Genomic DNA, 7,441 nt, shown 5'->3' on the forward strand with positions numbered 1-7,441 from the left:
TGCTGGGATTACAGGCGTGAGCCATGCCCGGCCAGGTCATCTGATCTTGAGTGAGTCATTATCCTTATCTGAGTGTCAGTTTTCTTGCCTCTAAAATGGGAATAGGCCGGGCACAGTGGCTCATGCCTGTAATCCCAGCACTTTGGGAGGCCGAGGCGGGTGGATCACCTGAGGTCGGGAGTTCGAGACCAGCCTGACCAACATGGAGAAACCCCATCTCTACTAAAAATACAAAATTAGCTGGGCATGGTGGCACATGCCTGTAATCCCAGCTACTAGGGAGGCTGAGGCAGGAGAATTGCTTGAACCTGGGAGGCGGAGGTTGCGGTGAGCCGAGATCGTGCCATTGCACTCCAGCCTGGGCAACAAGAGTGAAACTCCGCCTCAAAAAAAAATAAAAATAAAAAAATAAAATAAAATAAAATGGGAATAATGGTATTCATCTCCCAGAGTCACTCTGCTGAGACAAAGCATGTGGAATGGCTTTGCGTGGTTCCTGGCATATGATGAGCGCTCACATGCCAAGAGCTATTATTATTGTGGTGTGTGGATGGGGTAGGGGAAGACTGCATTGAATGAGAACAATGATCCCCAACCAGGGAAGGGTCAATAAATAAAGCAAGAAAACTACATGTAGTTAATCTCTCCAAGTATGCTGCCCAAATTCCGATCTTCCAAAGTGGGTCAGGAATAACCATCACAATTTTAACACTTTTAGGAAGCTGACTTGCAGGCGCCTGCCTAACTAGGTAAAGGGTAATGTACGATATCAATAGTCACCCACATTTGTCTCGTGCTTGCTTTGGGCCAGGCACCATCCTAAGGATTATCTTGAGGAAACCTGGAAAGAATTCTGTGAGGCAAGTGTTATTATTATTCCCATTTGACAGATGAGGAAAGATGCACAGAGAGGTTAAGTGATTTGCCATAAGGTTACCCAGTTGGGATTAAATCCAGTAGAGCTCTTATTCTTAACCACTCCGCATATTGACTCTGTCTGGAGGTCTTTTCCAGCTTTGTGTGGAAAGGGGAAAATGGGATCCCAGCCATATGTCCACTAATAGGAGAATGCTACATATTAAGCACAACCCTGCAATGGAACATTATACAGTTAGGAAAAAGCAGGAGGCAGATAGGTATGTTCATGGCATGAAATGATGCCCACAATGGATTATTAGAAAACCCAGAAGAGACTGGGCATGATGGCTCACACCTGTAATCCAGCACTTTGGGAAGCCAAGGTTGGTGGCTCACTTGAGGTCAGGAGTTCGAGCCCAGCCTGCCAGCGTGGTGAAACCCTGTCTCACTAAAAATACAAAAAAATTAGCTGGGCTTAGTGGTGCGTGCCTGTAGTCCCAGCTTGAACAGGATAATTGCTTGAACCCAGGAGACGGAGGTTGCCAGTGAGCCAAGATCGCACCACTGCACTCCAGCCTGGGAGGCAGAGTGAGATTCCATCTCAAAAAAAGAAAAGAAAAGAAAAGAAAAGAAAATCCGAAAGAGCAATGTGTATCAACAATTTAGCCTTTGAGCCCCTATGCTCAGGCCCACTCCAACACTGTGGAGTGTACTTTATTTTCAATAAATCCCTTCATTTCTTCCTTGCCTTGTTTCTGCTTTTTGTCCAATTCTTTGTTCAAGATGCCAAGAACCTGGACACTCCCCACCAGTGACATATTTTGGCGAGCCAGCCCAGAAGAAGAGTCAAGCCGGATCCCTGGGGCTGCTCAGGGAGAGAGAACCCAGAAACCTGGCATGCCAGCAAAAAAAGACCATCAAGCTTCAGATGATCATGCAACAAAGGATCCAGGTGAAGACACCACCCCTGGCCATCAAGAAGCTACCCTGCAGGCCGGGCGCGGTGGCTCAAGCCTGTAATCCCAGCACTTTGGGAGGCCGAGATGGGCGGATCACGAGGTCAGGAGATCCAGACCATCCTGGCTAACCCGGTGAAACCTCGTCTCTACTAAAAAATACAAAAAAAAAAAACTAGCCGGGTGTGGTGGCGACGCCTGTAGTCCCAGCTACTCGGGAGGCTGAGGCAGGAGAATGGTGTGAACCCGGGAGGCGGAGCTTGCAGTGAGCTGAGATCCGGCCACTGCACTCCAGCCTGGGCAACAGAGCAAGACTCCATCTCAAAAAAAGAAGTTACCCTGCCTCCACTAGACAGAACAGGGTGAGAGTTTCATGATTCCCAATAGGGAGGGACTACGCCCAGACCAGCATGAAGCAGTTGCAGGAAAAAGACCATCAGTCCCTCTGCCTCCCATGAAGATTTATGGAGATCACAATCACATCTCTTAGCGGGGAGATGAGGCAGGGAAATAGGGTCTGGAGGCAGGAAGCATAAGGCCAATTCACACTTCAGCTCTGACAGGAAATATCTTCTCCACAGGAGACACCCTGAGTAAATGACTTTGTAACTTTACTTCATCCTCTTCATTTACATAGGGTGTACCACATGTAGAAGGTATTTATACTCTCAAAAACTCTGTAACAGGGCCTTTGAACCCCTATACTCAGGCCTGCTCCAACACTGCAGAGTGGACTTTCATTTTCAATAAGTCTCTTCATTCCTTTAAAAAAAAAAAGCAATCAAAAAAATCAATTTACCTGTTTGTTGGTTCACAGAAAAATGTCTGGAAGGGTAAACACTGAACAGTTCACATTGACCACTGGGAAATTGTGAAGGAGGAGGAGCTTCCTTTTTTTTTGTTTTTACATTTTCTGTTGTTTGAAATGTTTACCACTAGTATGCATTATTTTGCAACTAACGAAAGGAAGAAGAAAGTGTGCAGTGAGCACCAAGAGCCCGAGGACCCAGCCCCTCCAGCTCTTGTCCCCTGCTGTGGAGGCACTTCCTCTTCAGAGGCCTCCCGGACGTGCCCCCTGCACCTGGAGTCAGCTCCCTACTTCCCCTCTATCCGCACTTCCCCAGCTCACGTGGTCCGTGACCACGGCCTTTCTTTGGCTTGGGTCTCTGGTCTGGTCAAGGCATCTGCTCACATTCCCCAGTTAGAAGACCATGTTCCTCCCTTTGTGCTACCTCCCCAGGGGATGTGGGAAAAGCTGACGTCACAGTTAGGCCTGTGGCATCACAGTTAGGCCTGTGACATCACAGGGCATGGAGGCTGACAAGACAGATGATCTGGGAGATGAGAGCAAGGAAGGGCTTGGCAGGCAGAGGTTGCTCCACGTGGGAACCTGAGGGAGTCTGTCCCCAGCCCACCTCCTGGGACATTTCCTAGCCAAGCCAGGGAGCTTTCAGGATTGGAGATTTGGAAATCTCCAAGGCCATTTCCTTTTTCATTTTTTTCTAAGGGAGAGGTTGTGCAAAGTGTTCTGAGAGTTGGGAGCAGAGTGTGATGCCAGGAGAGGGCAGAGCTGGCAGATGGAAGCCAAAGGTGTGTGGGGATGTGCCTTGGAGGGGAGGAAACTTCACTCGGTGCCCCCTCACTTCCCTGTGATACCCAGCAAGACAGCAGGGGAGGCAGGCTTGTGGCCTGGGGTTCTGGGAGGGCTCTCTTGGGGAGTGGAGTTTTGGTGAACTAAGCCCCCCATTAAGCTGAAGGATACTGAGGGGTGGGGGGAAGGACTGGGAACAGCATGTCAGAAGAGAGAGCAAGAGAGGAAGAAATGAGGGGGTATCTGTCGTAGTGGGGGAAGCTGACATGGCCAAGAGATGGCAGAGTCTGAGGTTTGCCACTAAAGAGCTCTTGACTACTTGCTGTATGACTCTAGGTGAGTTGCTAATAATAAAATCCACCACACAGGTTTATTGTGAAGACTAAATGAGATAAAGTTTATGAAGCCTCTAGCACAGTGCCAGACACAGCAAGAAAGCTGTTTGTAAAGGTGGCTATTAACTCTGTTCCTTGGACAATTCCAACTGGAACCCTGTTACTTCTTCTTCCATTCTGAGCATGTATAATGCAGTATTATCAGTTGTAAGCTACAAAAATCATTTCAGGAGGATTTAAGCAGAAGGAATTTGTTGAAAAGATGTTAGAAAAGCTCACAGAAGGTCTGAGAAGTCTGGAGAGTGAGGTTTGGAGAACAGGATGGATCAAGGGAGGCTGGAAGTAGACAGGACCATGGCCAAATATCAAACCCCAGGACCAGCCCTGCACAGACTCTGCAGCCTCCCCTGAACCCCCTTCTTTCCTCCACTGCCCTGGAAGCCGGATGTGGTACCACAGCCTTTGTTGTAGAGAGGAGTCTCCACAGACCTGCCACCTCAGGGCCAGTGGCTTTTTTTTTTTTTTTTTTTTTTTTGAGGTGTAGTCTCACTCTGTCACCCAGCCTGGAGTATAGCAGAGCCATATCAGCTCACTGCAACCTCCCGGGTTCAAGCAATTCTCCTGCCTCAGTCTCCCAACTAGCTGAAAATACAGGCACATTCCACCACACTTAGTTAATTTTTGTATTTTTGTAGAGATAGGGTTTCACCATGTTGGCCAAGCTGGTCTTGAACTCCTGACCTCAAGTGATCTGCCCGTCTCGGCCTCCCAAAGTCCTGGGATTACAGGCGTGAGCCACTGCGCTCAGCCAGGGGCACTGGCTTCTGACCTGCTATCTGGGTGGGGACATCTGATCGACCTAGTCCTAGTGTGCCTGCATGAAGCGCTGGGGAGGGAGGTTGAAATTAAGTATTTGGCCATTTTGGCTTTTATAATGGGAGGTACCTTTTGCCTCCCTCAACACTCACGTAGGGGAAAAGTTTCAGATGCTGGGCATCCAAAAAAGCCTGACAAATGTCTACATGGAAAACCAAAATGAGTAGACAGAGGTCCCTGTCCTTGAGATGCTCACAAGCATGTTGGGATCAGTTACACGGAGGACTCTCCACAGTAGAAGGTGAGTCACAGCCCAAGGGGCTGAGCTGGCCGAGAAACCCCAGGAACATGCCCCAGCCCATGGTGCACAGCCTGAGATGTCCCTGTGTGTTCTGGGACACCAGGGTGGCGTGGCTGGGATGGAGATTGATGGCTGACTGGGGCTTTTGCACCCTGGGCCAGACTCATGCACACCAGAATTTGTGTGAGGCCGCAGGGATGATGCCTCTTCTCATGCTCACAAGAATAGTGACATTGCTCAGGCTAAAAAGCCACTTTCTGGCCTTTGAGGCCTCCCTTTTTGTATCTATACATGTCTTTTCCTTATTTATTTATGTTTTTTTGAGACAGGGTCTCGCTCTGTCATCCAGGCCAGAGTGCAGTGGCATCATTTCGGCTCACTGCAGCCTCGACCTCCCCGGCTCAAGTGATCCTCCCACCTCAGCCTCCTGAGTAGCTGGGACTACAGGCCCGCGCCATCATGCCTGGCTCATTTTTGTATTTTTTGTAGAGATGGTGTTTCACCATATTTCTCATGCTGGTCTTGAACTCCTGGGCTCAAGCAGTTGGCCCACCTTGGCCTCCCAAAGTGCTGGCATTACAGATGTGAGCCACTGCACCTGGCCTAGTCATGCCTTACACCCATTTTGCTATGTCCATTTTTTTTTTTTAAGAGATAGGATCTTTCTTTGTCACCCAGGCTAGAGTGCAGTAGCAGTATGCTAGTTCACTGCAGCCTTATATTCCTGGGCTCAAGTGATCCTCCTGCCTCAGCCTCCTGAGTAGCTGGACCACAGGTGCAAGTCACCATGCCCAGCTAAGTTTTGTATTTTTTGTAGAGACGAGGTCTCGTTTTGTTGTCCAGGCTGGTCTCAAACTCCTGGGCTCAAGAGATGGGCCTGCCTTGGTCTCCTGAAGTGCTGGGATTACAGGTGTGAGCCACCGCACCTGGCCATGTCCTTGAATTAGCTTTTCCCCTTTGGGGCCTCTAGATTAGAGGATAAAACTTTCCAGGGTCAGGAGATCTGAGATGGGACTTGGAGGAGGAAAACGTGTTTGTTATATTTGTGAGATCAGCTGCCTGCTCTGTTCTCTGTCTCATTCCATATCCTTCTATGTTGCCTGTTCTTGTCTTTGCCTGTTCCTGTCCCTACCTGTCACCATCACTGTCTCCCTGTCATCAATGCCTGTCTTCATCTCAGCTTGGCTCCCCCACAGAAGGCCCCCCTGTCCAGCCTTTGAGCCCTACTCTGTCCTCCTGCCCAGCCATCTGGGTTCTTTGAGAACAGAAATAACAGCCCGCCCCACTCACACACACATCCTGAAATTCCAGTAGCCCCAGTTCACTGCAATGCACACCAGTAGGTTGTCCTCCAGAGCTGCCACAGGTAGGCAAAGTTGAGTGGATAGTGCCCCCTTGTCAGGCCTTGCAGGGCCCCCAGGCCTGCCTGCCCCCACTTCCTATCTGTGGCAACTTCAAATGTAACACCTTCCTGCCATCTCTCACTCCCACCGGGGCCTCAGCCACAGGCAGCTGTGGCCTGGCTGCCCACCTCCTTCCTTCCCAGCCAGAAGCACTGCTGCAGCGCCGAGTGGAGAGCCCCACAGCCAGCGGCCTTTCGGGTGGCAATGGTATTTGCTTTGAGACCTGAAGCAGTGTTGGGAGGAGAGAGGAAAGAGGGAAAGGAGAAGGGGTTTTGGAGGACTGAGACACTGGAGTGAGGGTTTTAGGGTCTGAGAGGCATTTGGGATTCAAAGGGTGGTCCCTGAGGGGACGGGGAAGGGTCTTGGGACATTTGTTGGGCTGAAGTGATCCCTGTGCTGTGTGGCCTCAGGTGGAAGATGGCAGAGAAGCCTGGTGCTGGGTGAGCAGACAGCTGGGCACTTGCGTCTCTCTGTCAGGCCAGTCAGGGGCATCCAGGGGCTTGGTCTACTCATTCAGGCTTTATCCCTGGTGAGAGCGCTGAGCTGGGCAGCCTGGGTGACAGGACACTGAGGTGTCTTCATTGTCCAGAAGAGCTGTCTGGGTGAGCTAGGATGCAGGGTTTCCCTTGGTGGGGGGCCTCTGGTTGGTAGAGTCAGAGATCCCTCTCAGCACAGAAGGGGTTGGCTTCTCTGTAGCCCTGAAGAATCTGGAATGCTTCCTCAGATCTCTGCACTTTCTTGGAAGTAACCTCCATGAGGGCCTTCCTCTCCTCTCAAGACAGCTCTGCTCTTCACTTCCGAATGGCTAATCTCCATTGATTGATTGATTGATTGAGACAGGGTCTTGCTCTGTCATCACCCAGACTAGAGTGTAGTGGTGTAATCTCAGCTCACTGCAGCCACAACCTTCCAGGCTCAAGCAATCTTCCCATCTCAGCCTCCCGAGTAGCTGGGACCATAGGCACAGGCTATTACACCCAGCTAATTTATTTATTTGTTTGTTTGTTTGTTTATTTATTTATTTATTTAAGAGAGTGAGTCTCACTCTATTGCCCAGGCTGGAGTGCAGTGATGTGATCTCGGCTCACTGCAACCTCTGCCTCTTGGGTTCAAGCGATTCTCCTGCCTCAGCCTCCCTAGTAGCTGGGACTACAGGCATGAGCCACCACGCCCAGCTAATT

The 7,441-nt window shown here is 50.1% G+C and overlaps 1 protein-coding gene across 1 annotated transcript in view; it reads left to right on the top strand.

Annotated features, from left to right (window-relative positions):
- Window positions 1–6,365: 6,365 nt before the first annotated feature.
- The window catches only part of ZNF683 (zinc finger protein 683), a 9,440-nt gene continuing 8,364 nt past the window's right edge, over window positions 6,366–7,441 (top strand). Inside the window, exon 1 of the mRNA XM_011955589.1 lies at window positions 6,366–6,467. The gene's annotated coding sequence lies outside the window, so the exon portion shown is untranslated. The remainder of the gene's footprint in view (window positions 6,468–7,441) is intronic.

Source organism: Colobus angolensis, unplaced genomic scaffold, assembly GCF_000951035.1.
Source record: "Colobus angolensis palliatus isolate OR3802 unplaced genomic scaffold, Cang.pa_1.0 Scaffold4, whole genome shotgun sequence".
NCBI classification, from domain to species: Eukaryota; Metazoa; Chordata; class Mammalia; order Primates; family Cercopithecidae; genus Colobus; species Colobus angolensis.